The sequence below is a fragment of the Lucilia cuprina genome, chromosome 5, assembly GCF_022045245.1.
Source record: "Lucilia cuprina isolate Lc7/37 chromosome 5, ASM2204524v1, whole genome shotgun sequence".
In the NCBI taxonomy this organism is placed as follows: Eukaryota; Metazoa; Arthropoda; class Insecta; order Diptera; family Calliphoridae; genus Lucilia; species Lucilia cuprina.
The window spans coordinates 3,184,940-3,191,600 of NC_060953.1; the positions used below are offsets into that span (position 1 = coordinate 3,184,940).

The window sequence follows — 6,661 nt, forward strand, 5'->3', positions numbered from 1 at the left end:
CCCCAGGAAGATACATTTTCAAAAGAAAGCTGTCTTCACCAGGAAGACACATTTTCTATAAAAATACTGCTTTCCCAGGAAGACTCTTTTTCATAAGAAAACTGTCTTCCCCAGGAAGACACTTTTTCATAAGAAAACTTTCTTCCCCAATAAGACACTTTACTATAAGAATACTGTTTTAACAGGAAGACACTTTTTTATAAGAAAACTGTCTTCCCCAGGAAGACACTTTTTCCTAAGAAAACTGTCTTCCCCAGAAAGACACTTTTTACTAAGAAAGACATTTTTTTCATAAGAAAAACTCTTTTTTATATAAAAACTGTCTTTTTAAAGAAATTACTTTTCCGTTCAACAATTCTCCTAAAAGACACTTTTCATTACAAAAACTCTCTGAACCCAAGAAGACACTTTTCTATATAAAAATTAAAACTAAGTTTTTATTACCCATTTTAATTTAAAATTTTAATGAGCTTGAAACAAAATTATAATAATTTCAATAAAACCGGAATATTTATTGATACATGAGTAATAAAACATTATATTTTTAATAACAATAATTAAATATCACACTCATCATACGTTTATAATAAATTATTTCTATTAACATTTTAGCATTTTTTTTTGTTTTTGATAAAAATGATAATTTCGGATTTCCAAAGGAAATAATCTAAAACATATATATCTAAAACAATCCTGCATGTAAAAGCATTTAAACATATCTAAACCCATATATACATATGTATGTATATATGGGTTTATATATGTGTATATAAAAACAATCATTATTATTATTATAATGATGATGGTATAAATTAATATTTTCAAAACTAAGTGATATGGAAAATAATCATCATATAAAATATTTAATAGCTAAAATTAACATACATACACATTGAAATATACACACATACTTAAATATTAACATGCTAACACCCACATTAATATAAACACGCACACACACACCCACACAAGGGAAAAACTCACGCATGATTTCATATATATTTGCAAAATAATAGAGATTTGTTCAGGGTTGTAGTAGTTATTGTGGATATTTTTTTTTCATTTCCAACAGCATTTATCAATAATTACTAGTTATAATAAATTAAGTAGTAGATTTATTTATGCTTAGATTAATAAATTTAAACAAATACATATACCTACCACAAACACATATATACACCTCACTTGACATAAACACACGACTAATAATGAGAAACACAAACTCCGATGAAAAAAGTGAGGGAAAAACAATCAACAACATAATTTTAGGCTCACACATGTTAGAGTTCAAATTTATTTGTTCACCAACAAAAGGATATATGGGGAAGGATATAAAGGGAAATAACTATTGTAATAAACTATTTAAGAGTTCTACTTACTTCCTTGTGACTTTATTTAGAAAACTATCAGGCCTATGAACAATTAGACACGTTCTAGTAAGCTTGTGTTTTTTGGTTGGGGCAAATATTTATTGTAAATGCAAGATTTTCTTATGAAATCTAATTAAATAAAATAGAGAAAAAGTTAGAAAATGAAAACAATGAAGTGCAAAACTTGTTAAGGCAATAACAAATTAATTTTTATATGGAAACAAACTTCCAACAGAATTGTTAGATTAAACTTTTCAAAAAATGTTGGGAACTAAGAACTGAACTAGAACTGAACTAAAACTGAACTAGAACTGAACTAGAACTGAACTAGAACTGAACTAGAACTGAACTAGAACTGAACTAGAACTGAACTAGAACTGAACTAGAACTGAACTAGAACTGAACTAGAACTGAACTAGAACTGAACTAGAACTGAACTAGAACTGAACTAGAACTGAACTAGAACTGAACTAGAACTGAACTAGAACTGAACTAGAACTGAACTAGAACTGAACAAAAACTGACCTAGAACTGAACTAGAACTGAAGCCATCTTTTAGTAAAAATTTCTTCTTCTGTTAAATTTCTATTGGTAAATTGCTTAATTTTTAACGCCACTGTAAAATTATTTTTATAAAATGTGCTCGTGCGTGTCAATTCATACAGAAAATTTCCTAAAACCCAATTGACTTTTTTTGTATTAGTCTTATAGACACTTTTAATATACAATTAATAAAAGATGGCAATAGTCAAATATAATCACATATTACAGCAGCATTTAAGGATAAATGTTGGCAAGTGAATAATACTCATAGATTCTTATCCAACCCTTGAAGACTAACAACAATTTACCTCAAGAAATTATCGGAAATAATAAATATAATGTAAAGTATTTAACGTTAATGGATTTGAAGAACATTCTATAAATATTCCTTTAACATTTGCACAATAACAAGGATAATTGTGCACATCATGCGAGGAAGCAGGGAATTAATTGGTTAAGTGTACAAGTTAGAATACGTATAAATTATTTTACTTACAAGAATAGATGAAGGAAATTTGTGATAAACTTACCTGCAAAAGATAGACAAATTATAATTAACAATAGTTTAAACAAGGAAATATGTTAATAATAAAATTCTGTAGAATAAATTAAATTTTTGAAAACACTTTTACACTTCCTTAATATTTAAATAAAATTTGTGTTAAATGTAATTGACGTTGCCATAAATACACATCAACAAAGAGGAGTATGTATTTAGATGTAAATCTAATGATATATAACACACAGATACACAGACATAAAGATAAAGACACTAGCACTATAACAAATCTATAGCTAGCAGCCTAACAACACAACCAAAGCAAAGTTTCACTTAAGGGAACAATATTGTTGAAATTGAAGTGTAACAAAGTATGTGTGCAGCATGCAACAAGAGACAACACTAACGGCGTAACAACAGCAGCAGCAAGAACATAAATAGATAACAAAACTTTTTAGGGCTTAAGCATAAACATCAACACTCCTTCCTACTCACCATTATCATCATCGCCACCAATATAAACAAAATTCCATTCGTTTGGTACAATCAGGGAACGAAGGAAGTAAAGTACTTGGAATCACATCTCAAGGCATCATTTGTGTATTAATGTTGGCAATACTGGAGGGTATATTTTTTTTTCCAACGACGAGATGTCACTCTCTAAACTAAACATATTAACATATCAACAAAAGCACTCATTCATTCAGTTATTCCGACATTCGCTCGCTTATTCATTCAGTCAGTCATTTATTCATTTATTTATGTTACAAAGAAGGAACAAAAAAACACAAAAGAGGAGTAAATAGACATGGAAAATAAGGAGGAAAAAAGGAAAAGTAAGATTTAAAAAAAGGCAAACTGAGAAGTTTTCATGTGCAGCAGTTAGTTTCCCTAGAAGAGTAGACTATCCTCTATATTATAGACTAGACTGTAAACTAGGCTATATATTAGACTATAAACTACCCTAACTAGACTAAACTAGACTATAGACTAGACTATAGACTAGACTATAGACTAGACTATAGACTAGACTATAGACTAGACTATAGACTAGACTATAGACTAGACTATAGACTAGACTATAGACTAGACTATAGACTAGACTATAGACTAGACTATAGACTAGACTATAGACTAGACTATACACTAGACTATATACTAGACTATACACTAGACTATAGACTAGACTATAGACTATAGACTAGACTATAGACTAGACTATAGACTAGACTATATACTAGACTATATACTAGACTATACACTAGACTATAGACTAGACTATACACTAGACTATAGACTAGACTATAGACTAGACTATAGACTAGACTATAGACTAGACTATAGACTAGACTATAGACTAGACTATAGACTAGACTATAGACTAGACTATAGACTAGACTATAGACTAGACTATAGACTAGACTATAGACTAGACTATAAACTAGACTATAGACTAGACTAAAGACTAGACTATAGACTTGAGTAGACTATAGACTAGACTATATACTAGACTATAGACTAGACTATAGACTAGACTATAGACTAGACTATAGACTAGACTATACACTAGACTATACACTAGACTATACACTAGACTATACACTAGACTATACACTAGACTATACACTAGACTATACACTAGACTATAGACTAGACTAAAAAGTAGATTAATGACTAGACTATAGCCAAGAATATAGAGTAGACTATAGATTATGTAATAAAATCCCTGATCCTCCTGTATATTTTCTCACAAGTTAAAATTACCATTTGCATACCCTAACCAACACACTCCCCTTTAAAACGTTCTCCACTGCCTTCTCCTTAACAACTCACTCTTGTATTAACACTTGCTCAACAATTTAGTTTACAATGTGTACACTCTCTCACAAACACACACACACACATTCATACATTAAATGTATGTAAAGTGGCAGTAACACAACGATAAAATGAATGGTTTTCTTGCTTAAATGCATCATGATGCATGCTTTAGTTATTTTGTTCTTATTGTTGCTGTACTGGTATTCCTAGTACGCTTGTTGTGTTAGGATGTTGTTGTTTTATTATAATGCTATTGCTATTGTTATGCTGTTGTTACTACTCCTAGCAGTTGTTGCTGTTGTTGTTGTTATTTATATTTGCATGCAACATAGTCAGCCCAGACAACGCGTACTTGATTGCAAACTATTAACACCATTAAAGTAGAGGAAAAATTTAAATAATTCCCGCATGAATTAAAACATTTTCCATCATAGTTTTTTTGCGCTGTTTTTCTCTTATTCCTATTCTAAATACTCAACTTTACAAAATAAAGGACGTCATGATAAACATAAATTTGTATACAGTTGTATGTCTCTACATTTCGCAACGCATATACAATATAAATGACATGTTGTCTTGTATCTTTTTTTTTTCTTTCTTTTCTACAAAGTCCTCTTTATAAAGGAGCTGGTGTTGATGATGTTGGTGGATAGGAAGTAGAAAAAAAGAAGTAAGAGTATTTGAGTATGCATAAGTAGTAGGAAGAATAAATTAAGTTGTATAAATAGATTGGAAAAGGAGGTGGACTGTTTCTTTGTGCCTGAAAACATGTGATAAATGGTTTTGAAAGGAAATGGTTGCATCAGTAAAAAAAAGTTCGAAATAAAATAGTACTAAAACAAAATTCGTAAGAGTTTCTTTATGAAATGAATTGTTCATAAAAAGGGACTTATTTTTTCTAATTTGGTACTTTTTGCAAAAAGTACCTTTTTAGGTACTTTTGAAAAAAAGTACTTTTGGCAGATTTTTAAATATTTTTTTAAACAATTAAACAGTTTTCAGAAAAATAAGGGTTTAACATTTTTTTAATTTTATCCTTTTTGAAAAAAGGATTTCTGCAAAAGGACTTCTTTATAAAGAAGACGATTTCTATAGAAAAATTGTCATCTAATTGCACTAATTCATATAGCAAGTAGACGTAAATGTCTCTCTAAATAATTCACTTTTCCAAACGAAAATGGACTACGTAAGTTTGCCTTATAAATTCTCTGAAAATCTCTTCTACAGTTTGTAAATTTAAACTGAATTTAGTAGAAAATCCCTCAAACGTTTAGCATGAAAAATATAAGAAACAAATTTCCCTTTTATGTCAATTTAAAGCTGTTGCTGTTGAAATGCCAGCCCATCCTTTAAAACGTACTATGTAATACGTTTCATATACTTTCATTCTTCCGCATCTGTCTAACTGTCTTATAACTTGACTGCCTGCATATTTTTTTGATGATGTTGATGCTGCTGTTGTTGTCGTTGTGTTGCATACAAAATATACATAAGTATAAGTATGTAACGAATGTAACATAGAAAATACAATCAACAAACCAACAAGTAAAAGGCATCAAGCAAAAGATAAAGTTAAATTGTCATGTGAAGATAAACAGCATTTAAAAGTACTTTTCAGACAATAACAACAACAAACACACAAAGCTTTTCAACTATTATACAAAGATATACACATACCAAGAAATATAAATTTTATACCAATACAAGAATAAGAAGGAGTATTTCTGGTTTATTTCGCAGGGAGGTAGTTAAGAAGGAGGAGTAAAGTGATGATGATATAAAGCCAAGAAATGTGGAATAAAAACAAAAACATCATAAGAAACACATGGCTTTAAGTGATAAATTAAACACATACGCACACACACACACACACATATTGCAAAGGAAAATGCATATACATGCAAAGCTAAGTACTTTATTTAATAGCTTAACATATACACAAAGCTTTCATCCTTCTTTTCACTTCCTGCTCCATATTTTCCTTATTAATACGTTTTAAGCATAAAAAAGGTATGAAAAAGAAAAATTTCTGAAAAAAGCCAATAGGATTTTTTGTTGTTGTTCTTGTTGATGTAGCTTTTATTATTGTATAAAATGCATTCTTTTTAGAAAACAGGCACAAAGCCATAATATACACACACTCAATTATACACACACACAGACAGAAATTCGTTAAAGGAAAAACATTAATGTTTGTATGTGTGAATTTATAGAAACCATTTAATGACTATGTGTGATAGTGTGCATTATGCTATAAATGACACACTGTTCTCTTTATTATATAAATGAATATTGGATAAGAGTGGAAATAATTTCCTTTTAACTGAACTAGAACTGAACTAGAACAGAACTAGAACTGAACTAGAACTGAACTAGAACTGAACTAGAACTGAACTAGAACTGAACTAGAACTGAACTAGAACTGAAC

General features: G+C 29.6%; 1 long non-coding RNA gene across 1 annotated transcript in view; it reads right to left on the reverse strand.

Annotated features, from left to right (window-relative positions):
* Positions 1-2,238: 2,238 nt before the first annotated feature.
* Positions 2,239-6,661, reverse strand: part of LOC124420441 — a 52,377-nt gene continuing 47,954 nt past the window's right edge. Inside the window, exon 5 of the long non-coding RNA XR_006941211.1 lies at positions 2,239-2,443. This is a non-coding gene — a long non-coding RNA (uncharacterized LOC124420441). The remainder of the gene's footprint in view (positions 2,444-6,661) is intronic.